This window comes from Artibeus jamaicensis, unplaced genomic scaffold, assembly GCF_021234435.1.
Source record: "Artibeus jamaicensis isolate MK-2021 breed Jamaican fruit bat unplaced genomic scaffold, CSHL_Jam_final contig_419, whole genome shotgun sequence".
NCBI lineage: Eukaryota > Metazoa > Chordata > Mammalia > Chiroptera > Phyllostomidae > Artibeus > Artibeus jamaicensis.
In genome coordinates, this window is record NW_026521824.1 from 742,580 (window position 1) to 766,380 (window position 23,801).

General features: G+C 43.0%; 1 protein-coding gene across 2 annotated transcripts in view; it reads right to left on the minus strand.

Annotated features, from left to right (window-relative positions):
* The window catches only part of TNFRSF13B (TNF receptor superfamily member 13B), a 79,115-nt gene extending 78,658 nt beyond the window's left edge, over nt 1-457 (minus strand). Inside the window, exon 1 of one of the 2 annotated variants that reach the window (XM_037163240.2) lies at nt 354-457. The gene's annotated coding sequence lies outside the window, so the exon portion shown is untranslated. The remainder of the gene's footprint in view (nt 1-353) is intronic. The other variant, XM_037163236.2, reaches the window with a different exon arrangement.
* Between the last annotated feature and the right edge of the window lie 23,344 nt (nt 458-23,801).

A 23,801-nucleotide genomic window follows, 5' to 3' on the forward strand; every position in this document is an offset into this window, starting at 1 on the left:
CACTGACTTACAGGTGTCTTGAGCAGGGAGAAGTGCAAAGCCAGGAGCAAAGCCCCACATAGGCTGGCCCCACTGCCACCCTGCTCTCCTCTCCCACCTCTCTCTCCACTCCTCTTGGAGGTGTGCTGGACATCTTCTCACCTGAGGGCCTTTTCTGCTCTCCTTGTCAGGACCACTCAGCTGCTGGCTCTTTGCATGACCCAGTCTTATCTGTAGCAGCCCCTCCTCAGTAGGGGGGCCTTCCCAACCACCTTGGCCAGAGGCCCAATCCCAGTCACTCCCTACCATTTTGACCTGGTGTATTTCCTCTAAGAACTACTGCTTAGAAGGAGCTGCTCTGTCTACCTACTTACAGGCAGATCATCTTCTCCAGGTAAGCTCTAGGAGCCAAGGGGCTTCATCTTGATGTCATTGTCCTGGTGCCTGGAGCTGTGCCAGAGCTGAAAGGCATGACACACACAATTGCTGCATGAATGAGAGAAGGAAGTGGGCAAGGGTCTGGTTTCTGTGTAAAGGCCTCTGGCATCCCTGTCTGCAAGCAGTCAGAGCCCCAGGGGAGGAGGGGACTAGGCTCCACAGTGAAAGTGATGGTGTGTGTGTGTGTGTGTGTGTGTGTGTGCGCGCGCGCGCGCACGCCTGCAGGCTGGGGGAGCAATGGGTGAATAATAAGGGACCACAAAGTATTGAACACCTACTATGTGCCAGGCATAAATTTTATTTTACAATGCTTCAACCTCAGAAAAAGGTAGATGCTGTCATGGCCCCCTTGTTACAGACAAGGGAGTCAAAGCTTAGAGAAACTGAGCATTTGCCCATAGTTTAGGACACAGTAGAACAGAGATTTTCTTTCATGGGGTCTGACTCCGGCGCCTGTGCTCTCCTAGAGGGGCTGTTACAAAGTCTCATTGAGCCTCAAAAGGAGCCTGAGTTCCTGTGTGGCTCTGAGCTCTCCTGCCCAGGAACCCCAGCCCTCTCAGAGAGGACACACAGACTTGGAAGCAGAGTTTTTACTTGCTTCATCCACAAACATTAATTAAGTACCTACTGTGCACAAGGGTGCTGGCATAAATCAAAGTTCCTGTGCTCACAGAGCTCACGGTCCAGGTTTGGGGGAGGGGAAAGGACATCAATATAAGTGGCTGGTGGAAGGGCAGACACTGGTCTGAGCTGGTGTGAAATGCAGTGACAGGACCAGGGGGGTGTGTGTGGGGTGGGGGAGGGTAAATAAGAAAGACCCGGGACCCTTGGAATGGCTACAGGTAGGAGAGGTGTGTGACTTCAGACCAGACATGCAACCTCCTGGTCTTCAGTTTCTCTTTTTGTCAAAATCCGGGAGAGTGGATGTTGTCCAACAAACAGTCCCAACTTACACCTTGAGCATCTATAAACACAGTGTGCACAGTGCTTATCTGATAGGGAAACTGCCAAAGCCACCTTGACCTTCCAGAGTGGGTTTCATTGAGACCATAACTGCTGCACCTGGGCCTGTTGCACCCCAGGCCAAAGGCAAGGTCAACTGGGCCCCCCTCACCACCCCCACTCTTTCCTCTAGGGAGAGACCAGGTTTTCACACAGAGCAGCCAAGGCCCATAAATAGCTGCCATCCACCGGGAGGCCAGCACTCTCAGGCTCAAAAGAGGAAGTGAGAAAAAGGCGGGCATTTGTGTTCTCTCTGCAGAAGAGAACTCTTTCTGCAGTTCCTCTGCCAGGTGCTCCCCAGGGCCCAGGCAGCCCTGGCCCCCGCACCCCACTGCTCCTCTGTGTGGTAGGTGGGCCAGGCCTGGTGGGTGGGGAGAGAAGTACAGACCTCTAACAAGGAATGCACTGAAGATGTGCTCAGGGACCTCTGTCCTGCATTTTCCTATGAATTGCACCTTGTTCAATAGGGTCTCATTGACAAGACTGCAGAGATGGCACTGTGTAAAGAAAGCCCCTGTGGAAAGTCCTCTGAGGTGACTCTCCAGGAAGTGACTCGGGGTAAATTCTTTTGTGAGGTACATTCACTTGCAGATCTAAATAATCATACCCTCCTTCTCAGGTAAAACTCTCTGTTTGAGAACAGCCTGACCAGCCAGGCCCCATGTTGCACTTAGCAGGAAAGATCTGCATGTTGCTTTGCAGAAAGATCTGGCCCTGTTCACTCCTTTCTAAAGAGTTCGTTCCATCAGTTCCTTTTTGTTTTGAGCTTCGTCTGTTCCTGCCCAGATCCTGCTTGATACATCAATAGGGAAATGGATGAATAAAATGTGATATGATCTTACAGTGGAACATTGCACAGCAATAAAAGGAATCAGCCAGGTCTGTGTGTGCCTCTATTACAGACTCTCAAAAACATGACACGAGTGAAGAAAAACAGGTCACAGTGTGGCTTCACGGGTGTGAGTGCACACTCTGACCCCATGCAGCATGGGTGTGATCCATTCATACTCATGTATGTAAAATGGATTGGAAACACACCAACCACACTCACAAGAATTGTTACTTTGCAGGAAGGGAAAGGTGCTGCTGGTGCACTTGTCAGGGAAGGGACTTGTGCACCAAGCTCCAACCGTTACAAATGAGGCCCGCTCACTGGATGTTTGGTAAATTATTTCTTGCACTGTTCTAAATGTTAAAATCTTTTATGCATTTTTCAACAGCTGAATCCTGACACAGAATTTGCTGAGAGCCCTGCTATCTGCCAGGAGGTGGGCATATAGCATGGATGGAACAGACCAAGGATCACCACTCTCTCCAAGTGTGTTGTCTACTCAGGACAGACATGCAATAAACAAGATGAGTGAGTAAAATATACAGCCTGTCAGATGCTAATTAGGGCCCTGAGAGATAACAGAAAAAAGTGTATACGCTGGGCTCTGCTCCTACAACCCCTGTGACTTCCTGAGTGACAAGAGCACAAGTGTAGGAGGGTGCAGCCAGGGGGCCCTCAAAAGAAGGATTTGTAACGGGGTCCAGAATTCAGAGTGTCCAGGAAATATTAAAAATATGGGATGTCCTCACCCCTACAAGTCTGAGCTGGGGGTATGGGACACATGGAGCAGGGCCATTGAGTTGTTTTGCATAGCAACAGTTTTGCAGATAACCTCTAGAACAGTCATTTAACATACCTATAACCTTTAACTGGTTTCATAGATATGTTAAATAGCTGTGGCCATGATTTGAGCCAGGAAGAAGGGAGTGACTTCCACCCAAATTGTAACTGGGAGGCAGCTCCCAGCCTCTGTTACAGAACCTGTGTGAGAGCTTGGAGATGATTGGCTCGATGCCATGGGGCCATGCCTGCCCAGACTCACTCTGGCAGCCCAGTAAAGCTGGAAGGATATGGGAGTCCTGGCAAGTGGGATATGGGAGTGCAGCCGATTGTGGGAGGAGTCGGAAATGGGGCTGTGGAGGAAGATAGGCGTGAGGATTTAAACGCAGATGTGGCAGCTGTTGAAGAGAGAACCACATGCTTTTGGCCAGCCATGGGGACTCCCTCAGCCACGTGAGAGAGAATCACCATGTAGCATTAGCAGAGAGAACCACGTGGCTTTGGCCAGAGTGGGGGGACAAACCCCACCCCCCGCAGCCATGAGAAGAATCATCACGCAGCTTTGGTGGAGAATCACCACACGGCTTTCTATTTCTTTTCCTGAGATACAGTACCTTGGACTGGGCAAAGGGGGAAAGAAGGACTGTGTGTGTTCGTGGATGTTTTAAGGGACTTTGGGATTTTGATGAAGACATTAAGTCTTTACTCTTTAGTCTGTATAACTTGAATAAATAATTCCTTTCCTTTTCACCAATCTCTAACATGGAGAGCTATAATTCTCTGGTGAAGGGAAAGGTGAACCTAGTACAGGGAGACCCCAGGAGAAGGGGGGGTCAACTAGGTAACATTGTGGGACCCCTTCCCTGGTGGCCAATTTGGGAAAACCATGGGAGACCACATTGCAGTAGCTTTACAACCACATGTCACAGTAAAAGCCTGCCAAAACTAGCCAGGAAGGATCCGCCCTATAAGAATAGAGTCCCTCCAGCCCATGAGATCAATCTCTGCTTGGAGTTGGCCTGCTCCCATGTTCTTGGCTATAAACTCTGGGTGTTCGGTTTAATTCTTTGTCCCAATCACCGAGAACCTGGTTACCTGTGCCCACTGTGACACAAGGAGCATCTCTTGTTCTAATGGGATGACTCTGGGTGGCTCCAGGGCAGGGTTAGTCACCAGAGAGACCAAGCCTGGATCAGAAACTGTGGATTCTCAGCCTCATCCCCACATCTCCCTAGAGGGGAGAGGGGCTGGAAATGAAATAATCATCAGTTGTGCCCATGTGAGGAAGCTCCATGAAATTCCACCAGTAAAGGGTCACTGGGCTTCTGGGTCAGTGAACACAACCACACACCAGAAGGGTGACACACCCCAACTCCATGGGGACAGAAGCTCCTATGCTCAGGACTCTCCCAGACCTCATCCTGCATCTCGTCATCTGGCCAGTCATCTGTGTCCTTATCATAGCTTTTGATAAACTGGTAAATGTGAGTAAACATTTTTCTGAGTCCAGTGAGCCACTTGAGCAAGTTAATTGAACCCAAGGAGGGGTCGCTGGAACCCCTGACCAGTCAGTTGGTCAGAAGCCCAGGTGACAACTTTGACTTGGGACTGGCATCTGAAGTGTGTGTATGTGCTGGCAGGGAGGGGCAGCCTTAGGGAACTGAGCCCTCACCCTGTGGGATCTGACATGGTTTCTGGGTGCATAGTGTCAGAATTGAGTTAAAGTGCAGGACATCCAGCTGGCACTGCAGAGAACGGTTTGGTGTGGAGGGAAAACCTTCACATATTTGGTGACCATAAGTATCAGAAGTAAAGTGTTGAGTGTGAGTGAGACTCATGAGAAAGGAAGACATATTAGGGTGTTTCCTTACACAGGATGAAAACTGAGTTTTTCCTTTACAGGCTCTGAGGGAGACTGAGGCAGGGAAAGAAGGCAGAAATTCCAGGTGTGGGAACTGCAGTTTTAATGTTTGGCTTATTAATATCTTGTGGCTGCCATAGTAAACAAGCAAACAAAAGCTTTGTGGCTTCAAACAATGCCCATTTATTTCCTCATAGTTTTAAGTTCATAAGTCCCAACCTCCGTTGCTGGGCTGCCATCAAGGTGCCACAGCACTGGCCCTTCTGGAGCTTCCAGGGAGGCTGTCCTGCCTCTCCCAGTTCCCTTGGCTCTTTCTCCAGCTTCACTGCCCACAGTATGGCAGCTGATCCTTCTGTCACCACTCTCCCTCTGCCTCCCATTCCTGCGGACATAGCAAAGGACTTTCAGGGCCCTGCTGGATAATCCAGATCATCTCCCCATCTCAAGATCCTTTAACCACGTCTGCTAAGTCCTTTTGTCATCAGAGGAAATACCCACAGACCCCAAGGATTAGGACCTGGACATCTTTGTGGTCAGTGTTTAGTCTGCCGTAGGTAGCAAAGGAGATCTCATGTCAAAGTGAAGTTTGAATAAAGACCTGATGCAGAAAGAAAGAGACCAGTGTGGTTCTCTGTGGAAGAACATTCCAGAACAGCACATGCAAAGGGAACAGGCCCTGCAAGTTTGAGGAGCAACAGAGAGGCCTGCAATGTCCAGGCCAAGTGAGTCAGGGGCGAGTTGGGGGAGGGCTGCTACAGAGCAACGTCCAAGCAGGGGGCCTCTGGCTTGGAGGTCAGGTTTTGCTGAGTGAGGGGAACCCATGGAAAGCCTTGGGGAGTCTGGCTGTGCCTTAAGCCCCTGGCCCCACGCTGTCAAGGACCTGCCTCCTCTAGGACACGCCATTCTTTCTCACTGCTGAGTAGCACTCTGTTGCTTCACTTACCAATTCATCTGTTGATGGACATTTTGGTTCATTACAGTTTGGGGTAATTACCAATAAAGGTGTTATAAACCTTCATGTACATGTTTGTATGGACACATTTTTTCATTTCTTTTGTGTAAATATCTAGAAGTAGAACTGCTGAGGGTATATGTTTAAAATTTTGTACATGTATGTTTAAAATTTTGAGAACCTACCTCATAACTTTTCAATACAGTCATACAGTCTATATTCTGACCAGCAGGCAACAAGAGTTCCAATCGTTCCACATTCTCAACAAGACACGCAATGGTCATCCTTTTTTTTTTTAAAGATTTTATTTATTTATTTTAAAGAGATGGGTAGGGTGAGAAAAAGAGAGGGAGAAAAACATCGGTGTCTGAGACATACATCAGTTGCCTGTCACATGCCCTAGGAACTGAACCAGTGGCCTTTTTGCTTGCAGGCTGGCACTCAGTCCACTGAGCCACAAGCAAACCACTTAAAATGGCTTTAAATTTTAAACATTCTAATAGCGGTGCAGTGATATATCACTATAGTTTTAGTTTTCATTCCCTAATGATTAATGATGTTGAACATCTCATGTGCTTATTAGTTATTCACATATCTTCCTTGATGAAGTGTCTGTTCAAATCTTTTGCCCATTTTGAAAAATTAGGTTGTTTTCTTATTACTGGGCCTTGAGAGCTATCTATATATTCTGAATACAAGTATTTTACCAGATATATAATTTGAAAGTATTTTCTCCCAGCCTGTGGCTTGTCTTCTCATTCTCTTAACAGCATTGACTAAACAGCAGAATGAAGTCAATTTATCAATTTTTTTTAATGGATTGTGCCTTTGGTGTTGTATCTAAGAAATCTTTGCCTAACCAAGGGTTTACAAAATTTTTTATAGTTTTGTACTTTTAGGTTTTGCTTTTAGGTCTATAATCCCTTTGGGGTTAAATTTTGTATATAGCATATTAACTCTATTTTATATTAATTTTTAAATTTTATTTATGTATTTATCTTTAGAAGGGAAAGGAAAGAGAGAGGGAGAGAAATATCAATGTACGGTTGCTTCTTGTGCATCCCCTGCTGGGAACTGGCCCCCGCTGGGAACTGGCCTGCAACCCAGGCATGTGCCCTGACTGGGAATCAAACCTTGATCTTTTGGTTCTCAGGCCCATGCTCAACCCACTGAGCTAGACCAGCCAGGGCTTTATTTTATATTAATTTTTGTAAGTGGGTCCAAGTTCACTTTTTTGCATATGGATTTCAAATTGTTCCAGATTCTCTATTCTGTTCATTGATCTATTTGTCTATGGCTACACACTCTTGATTACAGTCTCCACCGTGGTCCTTTTTCAAAGTTGTTTGGGTATGCTAGGTTCTCTGGAGAATTTTGACTTTTACACTTAGTGCTTAAACAGTGTCTGACACATAGTAGGCAGTAAATACTTGTTGAAAAAATTATTAAGCTTATGTTTATTTGTCAGCACACCCTCAGCACCTGGCACTCAGAACAATAAATGTGTAAGAAGCAATGAGGGCAGAGCACTTGCATGAGTCTTTCACAAATGTAATCTTTTCGTTTAAGGCCTGAAAACCCACCAGAATTCTGTCTAATGAAATGTTCACCTTGTGGGGGTCCAGAGTCCTTGAACTTTTGTCCCTAAGATGGGTGACTTCAGAGGCCTTAGACACACCCCTCCTCTTCTCGCCCAGGTTTTGTCTCCACGAGGGTGTTGTCAGCCAAGGCCAGTCTGCTCCCCAGGCAACCAGAGGACAAGCATAGAGACCCTACTGATTGCCTCCAGGGCAGAGTGAGCAGGAGAGAAGGTTTAGGAGATGGTGGCTACTGGCTTCTAGTGGTATGAGGCCAGGGGTGTTGACAAACATCCTACTATGTACAGGACAGCCCCACAGCAAAGAATTATTTGGCCCAAAGTGCCAATAGTGCTAAGGGTGAGAAGCTCTGATCTACAATAGTCACTGATCCAAATGTTCCATGTCTGATTCCCATCCACAAGGCTTTCTGTATGCCTTCCTTCAGAATTGTGCAGCTCTCCCTGGCCAGTATGGCTCAGTGGATTGACTGTAGGCCTGCAAACCAAAGAGTCGTCGGTTTGATTCCCAGTCAGGGCATATGCCTGTGTTGCAGATCAAGGCCCGTAGTAGAGGGTGCACGAGAGGTAACCATACACTGATGTCTCTTTCCCTTTCTTTCTCCCTCCCTTCCCCGCTGTCTAAAAAGAAATAAATACAATCTTTGAAAAAACAAAAAAATTGCACAGCTCTTGCGTGGGAGGTTGTGAAACTAGGTAAAACCACAGCAAAATTTATTTGTTTGACAGGGAACGTAATGGATACCACAGCCATTCTAAGAAGTTTGCATACAGGAGTATTTTGTTTTTGAAAACTGAAATTACAGAGCAAGCACCCAAAGAGGAAAGAGAGAAAGAGCTTCACTACATATTGGGGATCAAATTAGCAACCAAAGTATTCTTGGCTCCTGGAAGAAAGGTGGGCATTACTTTCGGACAGGCACAACTGTAGAGGCCATGGGGTTTTGTTTTGACCAGATCCTCCCCACTGCTGGCACAAGAACAGCAGATGTTTGGGAGACCAGATGACTAACTGGGCAGGCAAAGAACAAGATTCATGTGCAAATAAAATAGTTTTTAATAGAATAAACAGATCTACTTATTGCTAACTCGGAATAAGCTGAGCTGATGAGCTGACCTTGAGATTTGCAGTGTGGCCCGACCAAACAGCTGGCCAGAGCACAGGGAGGACATGAACAAGGCAAGGTCCCACTGGCATTAGCACCCATCTAATTCTACTTGATTATGGCTGTGGAAGGGGTCCCTGGGGAAGTAGCTTCACACTGTTCACCTATATTCTTACTCTCCAATGTGCTAGCTACTAGTCTTTGGTTGCCACTTAAATTTAACTTTAAAGCAAACTGTAAAATTCAGTTTATCAGTCCCACTAGGCACATTTCAGGTGCTTAGTAGCCACAGTGGCTAGTGGCCACAGCTCTGCATCTTGGCTTATTCACACAAGCCACTATGGACAGGACCCCAGATCCAGGCCACCTCTGAGAATGCTGCTTCACTCCTCCTGACAGCTCTGTCCTTTCTTCACTCGGCCGCTGCTGTCGCCGGCACGCCCCAAGCCAGAAGCTATCTTTCCTTCTTCAAAACTCCCATAATCTCTTACATAAGCTTGTGACTTATTATTTTGAAATGTGTGTGTACTTGTCAGAATAAAAGCTAATAGTCCTATGTTGGCATCAAAGCCCTACTTCATCTACCCCAACTGCATGTTTGAGCACATCTCCTGCCTCCCACCCTCACTCTCTCCACCCCAGCCCACACCTGTTTACAGTTCCTTGATTGCTTCAGGCAGATCTTCCTTCAGGGACTTTGCAATTGCTGTTTCAACTGCTCAGAATGCTCTTCCTCCCATTCTCTTACTTCTATGTTGGTTTGTTTAACTTTATTTATATTGTTGAGACTATTACCAATGTCCCCCTTCCCCCCCCTTTGCCCACCTCCACCCAGCACCCCCTTTCCTCTGGCCAACACCACACAGATGTCTGTGTCCATGGGTCATGCATATATGATCTTTTTGACTAATCCCTTTGACAGACCTAGGCAGGCCTAGGAGGAATGGAAAATCACCAGGCAGGAGAACTGCACCGTGGGAAACTACCGTGGGAAACTGCCTGCCTGGGAAACTGCTGACCCTATCCAGGACAAACAGACACTCAGCTAAGATTGGGGTCTTGGGTCGGCCTATCCAGCATAACAAGATGCAGCTTTAACGTGAGGCTGACAAGATGTGTCAAGAACTATGGTCAGCAGATAGGCACCCAGCAACCAGCTCTAGCCAATCAGACTCTGACTCCCCAACCAGTTACCCTTTGCAGGTTTTTGCACTTAACAACACTGCCCTAAAAACAACAGAGCCAGTCTTAATTTCCCTTGGTTGGCTCCACTTTTCTCTCTTATTCCCAGCTAATAAACCCTGCTCCTTGGCTTGCTGCATCCATCCAGTTTCTTGAGCAACTCCGACCTAACACCTTTTACCTACTTTCATCCAGTTCCCGCACCCCCCTACCCCACACCTCTCCCCCCTGCCCCCACTGCCCCCACTGCCCTCTCCACCCTGACAGCTTCCAGGTCTCTGGTCACATTTCCCATTCTCAGGAATATCTTCCTGACTATCCTGTCTAGTATAGTTCACTTGCACATGCGCCTACAACTCCTGAGGCTTATCAGTGAGTTCTGAGACTTGGTGCCCCTCTCCTGCCAGCTTCCTTCGGTGCCCCAGAGGGTGGATCTTCAGCAAGTCCTGCAGGCACACGCTCTGCAGCGATTCCCCTTCCATGCAGCTCGACAGTCATGCCCACTCCAGTTAGGTCTGGGCTGGTGTGGCCTGCTCCATCTCATCCTAGGGGTAGCAGCTGCTCCCTATTCTGTTATTCTTGTGCTCTTTTTTATCTTTTAAAAACAGCTTTATTGAGATACAACTTATATACCACATAATTCATCCATTACTGTGTGCAATTCACTTTTTTAGCATATTACAAATATGTGCATCCATCGCAATAGTTTTAAAATATTTTCACCATCTTTTGTTCTTTTATTTTTAAATTACAGTTGACATACAATATTATATTAGTTTTAGGAATACAACAATGACTCAACATTTGTATACCTTACAAAGTGATCCCTCCAATAAGTCTAGTTCCCATCCGACTCCACACATAGTTATTACAATGTTACTGACTGTATCCCCTATGCTGTGCTTTACATCCCTGTGACTTTTTATAACTGGCAAATTACATATATTAATTCCTTTCACCTTTTCCACCCATCTCCCCAACAACCTTTCAGTCTGGCAACCCTCAGTCTGTTCTCTGGAACTATGAGTCTGTTTCTGTTTTATTTGTTCATTTATTTTGTTTTTTAGATCCTACATATAAGTGAAATCATACAGAATTTTTCTTTCTCTGTCTTGACTTATTTTGCTGAGCATAATACCTTTTAGGTCTGTCCCTGTTGTCACAATTGGCAAGATTTTATTTTTCATTTATCTTTTACTCAGGATAATTTACTCAGTCATAAAACTGAGTAAGATTTCATTGTATATCTGTACCAGTTTTTTATCCATTAATCTTTCAGTGGACCCTTGGGTTGCTTCCATATCTTGGCTATTGTAAATTATCCTACAGTGAACATATAGCTGCACATATCGTTTCAAATTAGTGTTTTGAATTTCTTCAGATAAATACCCAGAGGCAGATTTGCTGGGTCACATAATAGTCTATTTTTAATTTTTTCAGGAACCTCCATACTGCTTTCCACAGTGGCTGCACCAGTCTGCATTCCCATCAACAGTGCGAAAGGGTTCCCTTTTCCCCACATTCTCACCAGCACTTGCTGTTTGTTGATTTGTTTATGATGGCCAGTCTGACTGGTATGAGGTGATACCTCATTGTGGTTTTAATTTGCATTTCTCTGGTGATTAGTGATGTTGAGCATCTTTTCATCAGTCTATTGGCCATCTGTATGTCCTCTTTGGAGAAGTTTCTATTCAGGTCCTTTGGAATTGTTTTCTTCTTTTTTTAAAAAAAATATATGTTATTGATTATGCCACTACAGTTATCCCCTTCACTCCCCTCCACCCTGCACACCCTCTCTCACCCACATTCTCCACCCTTTAGTTCATGTCCATGTATCATACTTATAAGTTCTTTGGCTTCTACATTTCCCATTATATTCTTACCCTCCCCCATCTATCTTCTACCTACCATCTATGGTACTTATTCTCTGTACCTTTTCCCCCTCTCTCCTCCTCCCACTCCCATTGCTAACCCTCCATATTGATCTTCATTTCTGTACTTCTGTTCCTATTCTAGTTGTTTGCTTAGTTTGCTTTTGTTTATGTTTTAGGTGTGGTTGTTAATGTGAGTTTGCTGTCATTTTACTGTACATGTTTTTTATCTTCTTTTTCTTAGATAAATCCCTTTAACATTTCATATAATAAGGGCTTGGTGATGATGAACTCCTCAAACTTGACCTTATCTGAGAAGCACTTTATCTGCCCTTCCATTCTAAATGAAAGCTTTGCTGGATAGAGCTATCTTGGATGTATGTCTTTCCAGCCCCTTCTTGCCTGTAAGGTCTCTTTTGAGAAATCAGCTGACAGTCTGATGGGGACTCCTTTGTAGGTGACTGTCTCCTTTTCTCTTGCTGCTTCTAGGATTCTCTCCATTTTAATCTTGGCTAATATAATTATGATGTGCCTTGGAGTGTTCCTTCTTGGGTCCAACTTCTTTGGGATTGTCTGAGCTTCCTGGATTTCCTGGAAGTTTATTTCCTTTGCCAGATTGGGGAAGTTCTCCCCTATTATTTGTTCAAATAAGTTTTCCACTTGTTGCTCTTCCTCTTCCCCTCTGGTACCCCTGTAATTTAGATGCTGGAACATTTAAAGATGTCCTGGAGGTTCCCAAGCCTCTCCTCATTTCTTTGAATTCTTGTTTCTTCATTCTTTTCTGATTGGATGTTTCTTTCTTCCTTCTGGTCCACTCCATTGATTTGAGTCTCAGTTTCCTTCCCATCACTATTGGTTCCCTGTGCATCTTCCTTTATTTCACTTAGCATAGCCTTCATTTTTTCATCTAATTTGAGACCAAATTCAACCAATTCTGTGAGCATCCTGATTACCAGTTCTTTGAACTGTGCATCTGATAGGTTGGCTAGCTCTTCGTCACTTAGTTGTATTTGTTCTGCAGCTTTGATCTGTTCTTTCATTTGGGCCATTTTTTTTTTCTTGATGCTCCTGTTATATAGTGAGGGGCAGAGCCTTAGGTGTTTGACTGGGCAGGGTAACCCCATGTCACTGTGTTGTGATGCTGTATGTGGGGGGTGGGGTCTAAGAGGGAACAATAAGAGGGAACAATGGCACTTGCTCCAGTCTCTGCCAGATTTCAGTCCCTTCCACCACTTCCCCCAAACAAACTGGGCCCTTCTGGTACTGATTCCTGTATGGGTGGATTTGTGTATGTTCTGGGACCCTGTGGGTCTGTCCAACGAACTCTTCTGTGAGGCTGGGAATCTCTCCTGGCACCTCAACCCCCACAAGTGTTTTTAATCAGTGTTTTGAGGCTTTATTTCCCCATGCTGGAACCCTGGGTTTTGTGGTCTCGGTCCCCAGTTTCACCTGGTTTATCTGTACATGAATGTGGAACCACCTGGTTCTGAAAGCCACCTTGGGCACCAAGCCCCTCCACAGTCTGCTGCCATACTGGGTCTGGGTCTGCCCACTGCCACCTTCCATGCCTGTCTGGTCCACCAACCACCACTTTTTTTTTTTTGCTGTGACCCCTCTCTGCCCGGCCGCCCAACTCCTCCCCTTCTACCAGCCTGGATGAATGTATCTACTTAAACTCCTTGGTTGTCGGACTTCTGTACAGTTCAATTTTCTGTCCATACTGGTTGTTATTTTGTTTCTCAATTTTTGTTGTCCTTATTTTGGTTGTGCAAGGAGGCACAGTGTGTCTACCTGCACCTCCATCTTGGCCTCCAAAGTCTACACTCTGTGTCTGGAATTGTTTTCTTAATTTCTTTCTCATAGTTCATTATTGGTGTATAAAATTGCAAGCAACTTCTGAATATTAATTTTGTATCCTGCCACTTTGCTGAATTTGTTTCTTAGTTCTAATAGTTTTTAGTGAAATCTTTTAGGGTTCTCTATACAGGTTATATAGCTTCATGTCATCTGCAAACAATGACTGTTTTACTTCTTTACAATTAAGATGAATTTTGTGGGTTTTTTTCTAGTCTTATTGCTGTGGCTGGGACTTCCAATACTATATTGAATAAAAGTGGTGAAAGTGTACATGTCTTGTTCCTGATCTTAAGAGAAACACTTCCAGCTATGAGTTCTGGCTTTGTCATATGTGGCCTTTATTATGTTGAGGTATGTTCCCTCTCTTTTCACTTTGCTGAGAATTTTTATAATATATGAATGCTGGATTTTGTAAGTTACTTTTACTGCATCCACTAATATGATCATAATAATTGTTATCCTTCATTTTTATGTGGTATATCATGATAATTGGTTTGCAGATATTGAATGAAATTTACATCCCAGGAAGAAATTCCACTCGATCATGCTGTATGAACTTTTTTATGTATTGCTGGATCCAATTTGCTAATATTTTGTTGAGGATTTTTGCATCTATGTTCATCAGGAATATTGGCCGATAATACTTTCTTTCTTTCTTTCTTTCTTTCTTTCTTTCTTTCTTTCTTTCTTTCTTTCTTTCTTTCTTTCTTTCTTTCTTTCTTTCTTTCCTTCTGCAGTGTCTTTGACTGCTTTAATATCAGGGTAATGCTGGCCTAGTAAAATGAGTTTAGGAGCCTTCTCTTTTCAATTTTTTTGAATAGTTTGAGAGGGATGAGTGTTATTCTTATTCAAGTGTTTGGTTACATTTACCTGTGAAGCCATCTAATCTAGGACTTGTTTGTTGGGAGTTTTTTTAATGGCTGTTTAATTTTGTTAGTAGTTATTGGTTTCTTCACATTTTCATTTGTTTCTTTCTGATTCAGTCTTAGAAGATTGTATAGTTCTAGGAATTCATTCATTTCTTCCAGGTTGTCCAATTTGTTGTCATATAATTTCCTTACAGCCCTTAGTATTTCTGTGATACCAGTTGTCACTCCTTTTTCATTTCTGATTTTATTTGGACCCTCTCTTCTTTTTTTCTTGATGGGTCTGGCTAAAAGTTTATACATTTTATTTATCTTTTTTTATAGTTTTTTATAAGATTTTATTTATTTATCTTTAGAGGGGAAGGGAAGGAGAGAGGGAGAGAAACATCAGTGTATGGTTGCCTTTCGTGCATCCCCTGCTGGGAACTGGCCTGCAGGGAACTGGCCTGCAACCCAGGCATGTGCCCTGACTGAGAATCGAACCACAATTGTCTGGTTCACAGGCCCGCACTCAATCCACTGAGCTACACCAGCCAGGGCCTATTTATCTTTTTAAAGAACCAGCATTTGGTTTCATTGAGTTTTTCTATTGTTTTTAGACTCTATTTTTTTATTTCCTCTCTAATCTTTATTACTTCCTTAGTCTTGCTCATGTTGAACTTTGTATTTTTCTTTTTCTAGTATCTTCAGGTATAAGGCTACATTGTTTGAGATTTTTCTTGTTTATTTTTAAATATATTTTATTGATTACGCTATTAATGTTGTCCCATTTCCCCCTTTTTATTCCCCTCTGTACTGCACCCCTCCTCCCACCAGCATTCCCCCATCCCTGCCCTTAGTTTGTGTACATGGGTCGTACATATAAGTTCTTTGGCTTCGCCATTTCTCATACTGTTTTTAACCTCCCACTGTCTATTTTGTACCTACTAGTTCTGCTTCTTTTTCCCTGTACCTTTTCCCCATTCTCCTCCTGCCCCCTCCCCGCCAATAACCCTCCATGTGATCTCTATGTCTGTGGTTCTGTTCCTGTTCTAGTTGTTTGCTTAGTTTGTGTTTATTTTTAGGGTTTTTTTTTTAGGTTCAGTTGTTGATAGTCTTGAGTTTGTTGTCATTTTACTGTTTATATTTTTCATCATCTTGTTTTTCTTAGATAAGTCTCTTTAACATTTCATATAATAAGGGCTTGGTGATGATGAACTCCTTTAACTTGATCTTATCTGGGAAGCACTTTATCTGCTCTTCCATTCTAAGTGATAGATTTGCTGGTTAGAGTACTCTTGGATTTAGGTCCTTAATTTCATGACTTTGAATACTTCTTTACAGCCCCTTCTTGCCTGCAAGATTTCTTTTGAGGAATCAGCTAATATGAGAACTCCTTTGTAGGTAACTGTCTCCTTTTCTCTGGCTGCTTTTAAGATTTTCTCCTTCTCTTTGATCTTGGGTAATGTAATTATGATGTGCCTTGGTGTGTGCTTCCTTGGGTCCAACTTCTCTGGGACACTCTGAGCTTCCTGGACTTCCTGGAAGTCTATTTCCTTTGCCAGATTGGGGAAGTTCTTCAAATGTGTTTTCAATTTCTTGCTCTTCGTCTTCTCCTTCTGGTATTCCTATGATTTGGATGTTGGGATGTTTAAAGTTCTCCCAGAGGTTCCTAAGCCTCTCCTCTTTTCTTTGAACTCTTGTTTCTTCATTCTGTTCTGATCGAATGTTTATTTCTTCTGTCTGGTCCAAACCATTGATTTGAGTCTGGGTTTTATTCTCTTCACTGTTGGTTCCCTGTACATTTTCCTTTATTTTACTTTGCATAGCCTTCACTTCTTCCTCTATTTTGCAACCATACTCTACCATTTCTGTGAGCATCCTAATTATCAGTGTTTTGACCTGTGCATCTGGATAGGTTGGCTATCTCTTCATTGCTTAGTTGTATTTTTTCTGGAGCTTTGATCTGTTCTATAATTTGGGCCATATTTTTTTTTAATCTCAGTGTGCCTGTTACATTATAAGGGTCAGAGTCTTAGGTATTCACCAGGGCGGGGCAACCCACATCGCTGGGTCGTGGTGCTGTGTGGGGGGGAGGGGTCAGAGAAGGAACAATACTGCTTGCTTGTCTCTCAGCTGGCTTTCAATCACTTCCCCTGCTACCCACAAGTAAATTGGGCCCTTCTGTGCTGATTCCCAGGTGGGTGGATTTGTGTACGTTCCAGGACCCTCTGAGTCTCTCCAATGAACTTTCCTGTGAGGCTAGGAGTTTCTCCTGCTGCCACAACTCCCACAGGAGTGGGGATTCCCAGGAGTTTTGTTGTTTTTACGGTCAGAGGTTTTGAGGCTTGATTTCCCGGTGCTGGAACCCTATGTCTCGCTCCCCACTTTTTCTTCCCGGTTATCCACAAACCAATGTGAGAATTCCTGGCCTGCCAGCCACCAACCCCCTACCCCCGCCCATTCCTCCAGCTGCTACCTTGCCACGCATCCTCTCCATCCCAGCTACCCCTCTCTGCCTCTCCTACCATTCTGGATGAATGTTTCTTCTTTAACTCCTTGGATGTTGGACTTCCATGCAGTTCAATTTTCTGGCAGTTCTGGTTATTTTTTGTTTTGAAATTTGTTGTTGTCCTTCTTTTGGTTGTACAAGGAGGCAAAGTGTATCAACCTACACCTCCATATTGGCCAGAAGTTTTTTCTTATTGTTTGACAAAAGCCTATATTCCTGAGACTTTTCCTTTTAGAATTGCTTTGGCTGTGTCCCATAGATATTGATTGGGTCATTGAATTTTCAATTTTATTTGTACCAAGGTATCTTTTTAATTTCTTCCTTGAGCTCACTGTTAACCCATGCATTGTTAATAGCATGTTATTTAGCCTCCACATGTTTTGGTGTTTTTTTAGTTTTCTTCTTGTAATTGATTTCTAGCTTCATTCCATTGTGATCAGAGAAGATGCTTGATATGATTTCAATCTTAAATTTATTAAGACTCATTTTGTGACTTAACATGAGACCTATCCTAGGAAATGTTTTACAAGATCAGGGTCCCTCAAAAAACTGCAAGTGTATTCTTTCATGTGGGTTCCTTGTAGTACCTGCTTAACCTACTAGGTGAGTGTTTAGAAGCCCATCTCTATCAGTGTACCAGTTGGTGGTGTTGTGACAGGCTGCATTTGGCTTCAGTAAATTTTCTGAAGACTCTTTCAACACATTTGTTCATTTCCTGATGGGTTATTTAGAGAGCACTTGCCCACATGTCAATGAGTGTTCAGCAGTTTTTAGCCAAAAATGGCATGACCCATCTGCCCCACCAGCTCTGTGGATGGTTCCTTTAAGAGAAGTGCCTCTCTCTAGCAGCCCTGTGTCTTTGTCTTTCTTAGATGCAATCCCAGCTGGTTTTCATAGTCAGATGTTACAGGAACTCCTCTTCCTGGCACTGATGCTCCAGGCTGGGGGTCTGGTGTTGGGCTGTGACCCCTCATTCTTCAGGGAGACCTCTGCAGCTCAGACACCCCTCCCAATTCACAACTGCCACATCGTGCATGTGGGACTGTGCATGTGCCTGTTCTTCACCTCTGTCCCTCCTACTAGTTTCAACATGGTTTCTTTATGCCATTAGTTTATAAGAGTTCTGTTCAGCTAGTCTTCAGGCAGTTCTCAGTAATGTATTGCTATGTTCTTTAGAATTATCTTTACCTCTCTTTAGTGAACCTTTGTTACACTAATCCTTTATTAGTGATTCTTTATATTAAACATTCCCTATTTTCATGATGGTGTGGTTTCTGTCTCCTAATTGGACACTAATGAATGCAGAGTGACATTGTTCCAGCTCTGTATCTGCCCACGGAGCCTAGTATGTTCTGCATGTTTGGTAAATGTTGGGTGAATTGATGAGTAAATGATAGCTCTCTTTTCTGATTCATGCCATATAGTGGTTTCTGGTTTTCATCCACCTATGGAAGGGAGCAACAAGATCTAAATAGTAGAAATGAATGAACCTATACCAAGCACCTGTGGTGTAAGGTATTTTCTAGGTGCTGTGGGAGAGCCAAATAGAGTTCTCTCCAAAGAGAATAGGCAAGCTGCTTACATTTACTCAAGTTTACGGAAATGCTACTGGCAAAGCCTGCCATGATTTTTATAAGCAAAAGCATATGGTAGACCTCACTCTACAGGGTGTTGAAGGAAGATGGTCCCTAGTAAATGTGACTGACATCAGCTCTCAGACATGGGGCCTCAGCAGTCTTTGTCTCCCAACTGCTGGGGATTCATCCCTGCTGGGGCCGCCATCAGCATCTGGGAGCTTGGAAGCCCTGCCCTGGGTTTCTAGGCTGTCCTTACTGGCTGTGTGTCATTGAACAAGTCACCTGACATCTCTGAACCTCAATTTTCTCCTCATTGAAGTGAGAGAGTTGAAGTTCTGATCAGGTTGGGTGAAAACAGCTCTCCCCTAGATACTGAGTGGTGGTATAAATGGATTAAATTTTTTCTGAAAGGAAATCTGATAATATAAATTGAGACTAGAGGTTCACCTTGAAGAGTGCCCCGGAGCCAGGTGAAAAAGAGTGAGCTCCTTTCATACACTGGCAGCTCTGGTCTTTTAAAAAAAACTTAATTGAGGTAAAATTGACCATTTAAAATATGCAATTTGGTGGCTTTTAGTACACTGACAGTGTTGTGCTTCCATCACCACCGTGTAGTTCCAGAACATTTTCATCCTCAGAAGGAGACCTCATCCCCATCAGCAGTCATTTCCCATGCCCCTGCCTTCAGCCCTTGGCAACCACTAATCTGCTTTCTGTGTCTATCACCTATTCTGTACATTTAATAAAATTGAATCATACAACATATGAGCTTTTCTGTCTACCTTTTTTCTTTGGTGTAATATTTTAAAGGTTCATCCGCATTGTAGCATGTATCAGCATTTTGTTCCTTTTTGTGGCAATAATATTTCAGCATATGGATACACCACATTTTGTTTTTCTGTTCATCTGTCAGTACATTTAGGTTGTCTTTACCTCTTGGCCATATAAATAATGCTGCTATTAACATTTGTGTACAAGTATTTGTTTTTAATTCTTTTGGATATATTCCTAGCAGTGGAAATGTGGGGTTTATATGGCGACTCTATGTTTAATTTCCAGGAAACCATGCAACTGTTCTTAGCAGCAGCTGCACCATTCTACATCCCCACCAGCAGTGTAGGAGGGTTCTGGTTCCTCCACATCTTTGCTGACACTTGTGGCTTTACTTTTTAAAAAAATTATAGTCATCCCAGTGAGTGTGAAGTGGTATCTCATTGTGGTTTTGATTTGCATTTCTCTAATGAGATTACACATTATTTCATGTACTTGCTGACCATGTGTATGTCCTCTTTGGGAAAAGGCTATTCAAGCCTTTTGCCCATTTTATTTTACTTTTTTAAAGGTTTTGTTTATTTATATTTTTAGAGAGGGGGAAAGAAGGGAAAAAGAGAGGGAGAGAAACATCAATGTGTGGTTGTCTCTCATGTGCTCCGCACTGGGGACCTGTCCATCAACCCATCTTTGCCCGTTTTAAAATTGGGTTGTTTGCCATTTTTGTTGTTGAGTTATATGTTCTTTATGTATTCTGGACACTGGGCCTTTATTAACTATATGCTTTGCAAATATTTTGTCCCATTCTCTGGGTTACCTATCTTTTGATAGCACCCTTCACTGCATGAATGGTATTAATTTTGATGAAATCCAATTTATCTATTTTCTCTTTTGTTGCCTGTGCTTTTGGTGTCAAGTCCAATAAATCTTCACCAAATCCAAGGTAGGAAGATTTTCCCCTTGGTCTTCTTCTAAGAGTTTAATAGTTTTCACTCCACAGTTAGGTGCTTAATCTATTTTAGTTAATTTCCATACTTGGTCAGAGGTAGGAGTCCAGCTTTACTCTTTTGTGTAGATGTTTAACTGTCCTAGCACTGTCTGGTGAAGAGCCTGTTCTTTCCATATTGAATAGTCTTGACATCCTATCAAAATAAAATGACCACTGAGCGCGGGCCTGCAAACCACACGATTGTGATTCGATTCCCAGTCAGGGCACATGCCTCGGTTGCAGGCCAGTTCCCAGCAGGGGACTCATGAGAGGCAACCACACATTGATATTTCTCTCCTTCTTTCCTTCCCTTCCTCTCTAAAGATAAATAAATAAAATCTTTTTTAAAAAAAGAAAAAAGAAAGTGACCATGTATGTTTGGGTTGACTGTGGACTCTTACTCCAATTCGTTAATTTATATATTTATCCACATGCCAGCACCACACTGTTTTTACTGTAGCTTTGTGCTTAGTTTGAAATCAGGAAGTGTGAGTTCTCCAACTTTGTTCTTCTTTCTCAAAATTATCTTGGATATTCATGATCCCTTACAATTCCATATGAATTATAGAATTAGCTTTTCCATTTCTAAAAAAAAAAGCAATTGTGATTTTTATAAGGATTGCAGTTATGTGCACATGGCTTTAGGTAGCACTGCATCTTAACAACGTTAAGTCTTCCAATTCATGACTTCCTTAGCTGTAAGTCTTTTACAGTTTTCAGTTTACAAATTTTTCACCTTCTTGGTTAAATTTATTTCCATGTATTTCATTCTTCTGGATACTATTGAAGGTGAAATTATTTTCTCAATACTCCTTTTTGAATTGTTCAGTGCTAGTGTATAGAAATAAAAATGACTTTTGCATATTGATCTTGTACCTGGAAACTTTGTTAAATTGGTTTGATAAAGGGACTTATCTAAGAAATAGAAGAATATCAAAAACTATGAACAGTAAAATGACAACAAGCTCACAACTATCACAACCTAACCTAAAAGAAACTAAAACAAGAACTAAGCAAAGAACTAGAACAGAAACAGACTCAGAGAAGTGGACATCACATGGAGGGTTTTCAGTGAGGAGGGAGAGGGGAGGAATAGTGGGGGAATGGTAGTGGAATAAGAAGCTTAATAAGTAGGCATTAAATAGACAGGGGGAGGTTAAGAATAGTATGGGAAATGGAGATGCCAAAGAACTTATATGTATAACCCGTGGACATGAACTAAGGTGGAGGAGAATGCTGGAGGGTTGAGGGGTGCAGGGTTGAGGGGGGATAAAGAAGAGGAAAAAATGCAATAACTGTAATAGCAAAATCAATAAAATATACTTAAAAAACTAATAGTCATTCAGTGGATTCTTTGAATTATCAACCTAAAAGATCATGCCTCTTTGTGAATAGAGATAGTTTTACTTCTTCCTTTTCAATTTCTTTCTTTATTTTTCTTCTCTTTTTGCCTAAATAACTCCAGCAATATGTTGAATAAAAGTGGCAAAATGGGCATTTTTGTTATTTCTATCCTAGGGGAAAATGTTCTGACTTTCACCAATGTAGTCTATTACATTGATTGAGCAGCTCTGATTTTCCAAGGAAGCTGGAAGTCTGAATTTTAATAAGAAATCTTAACTTTAAATCTTGAGGTGCGTTTAAAAAATTGAGAGCCAAATTGGCTTAGGGCCACTAGTTTAAAATATTTGATCAAGAAAAAATTATTCTTCCCTTTCATTTATGAATTTCACTTCTAGGAATCTATCCAGAAGAAATGATCTAAACTGTGGTAGAAGTTTTAACCCTACATTTGAGTATTTTTTTTCAAACCCAAACTTGGAAAGCCCCAGACAACCCCAAAGTGAAGGGCACTTAAGGGCCGTGTTTGCCCCAGTGGAACCAAAATTTTGCAGCCACTTAGGATGGTTTCTTTTTTTTTAATTTTTAATTTTTTAAAAATATTTTATTGATTATGCCATTACAATTGTGCCATTTCCCCCCTTCATTCCCCTCTACCCTGTATTCCCCCTCCCCCCCATTCCCCCTTTCTAGTTCATGTCCATGTGTCACAAGTTCTTTAGCTTCTACGTTTCCCACACTACTCTTGCCCTCCCCCTGTCTATTTTCTCCCCACCGTCTATGCTACTTATTCTCTGTACCTTCTCCCCCCTTCTCCTCCCACTCCCCTGTTGCTAACCCTCCATGTGATCTTCATTTCCATGGTTCTGCTCCTGATCTAGCTGTCCTCTTAGTTTGCTTTTGTTTTAGGTGTGGTTGTTAATAACTGTGAGTTTGCTGTCCTTTCCCTGTTCATCTTTTTTTATCTTCTTTTTCTTAGATAAGTCCCTTTAACATTTCATATAATAAGGGCTTGGTGATGATGAACTCCTTGAATTTGACCTTATCTGAGAAGCACTTTATCTGCCCTTCCATTCTAAATGAAAGCTTTGCTGAATAGAGCAATGTTGGATGTAGGTCTTTGAATTTAATGACTTGGAATACTTCTTTCCAGCCACTTCTTGCCTGTAAGGTCTCTTTTGAGAAATCCACTGACAGTCTGATGGGAACTCCTTTGTAGGTGACTGTCCCCTTATCTCTTGCTGCTTCTAGAATTCTCTCCTTCATTTTAATCTTGGCTAATATAATTATGATGTGCATTGGTGTGTTCTTCCTTGGGTCCAACTTCTTTGGGACTCTCTGAGCTTCCTGGACTTCCTGGAAGTCTATTTCCTTTGCCAGATTGGGGAAGTTCTCCCCTATTATTTGTTCCAATAAGTTTTCCACTGGTGGCTGTTCCTCTTCCCCTTCTGGTACCCCTATAATTCAGATGTTGGAGCGTTTAAAGATGTCCTGGAGGTTCCTAAGCCTCTCCTCATTTTTTTCAGTTCTTGTTTCTTCATTCTTTTCTGTTTGGTTGTTCTTTTCTTCCCTCTGGTCCACTCCCTTGATTTGAGTCCCAGTTTTCTTCCCATCACTATTGGTTCCCTGTGCATTTTGCTTCATTTCAATTAGTGTAGCCCTCATTTTTTCATCTAATTTGCAACTAAAATCAACCAGTTCTGTGAGTATCCTGATCACCAGTCTTTTGAACTGTGCATCCAATAGGTTGGCTATCTCTTGGTCCCATAGAAGTATTGGCTCTGAGGCTTTGAGCTCTTCTTCTGCTTGAGCCATAATGTTTTGGTCTGTTCGAGTCTGTTACGTATGAGGGGCGAAAACTTAAGTGTTCACCAGGGAGGAGGGTCAATCCAGTCACTGGGTTGTGACTGGGGGTGGGGTCATAGAGGGAGCAATGGCGTTTGTTCCTCTCTCTCTCAGATTTCGGTCCCCTCTGCTGCTCCCCACAAGCAAACTGGGCCCTTCTGGTGCTGGTTCCTGGGTGGGAGGGCTTATGTACTTTCTAGGACCCTGTGGGTCTCTCCAACAAACTATCCCGTGAAGCTGGGAGCTTCTACCCGCTCCCCAACACCCAAAAGTTTTTTCAGTTGGTGCTTTTAGGCTTTATTTCCCAGCACTAGAGCCCTGGGTTGTGCCATCTGTCTCACTGCTCATTTTTTTTCGCCTGGTTTATTGGTCTGGATGAATGGTTTGTTGTTGTCAGACTTCAGTACAGTTCAATTTTGTGTCTGTTTTGGTTGTTTTTGTTTCTAAATTTTTGTTGTCCTTAAA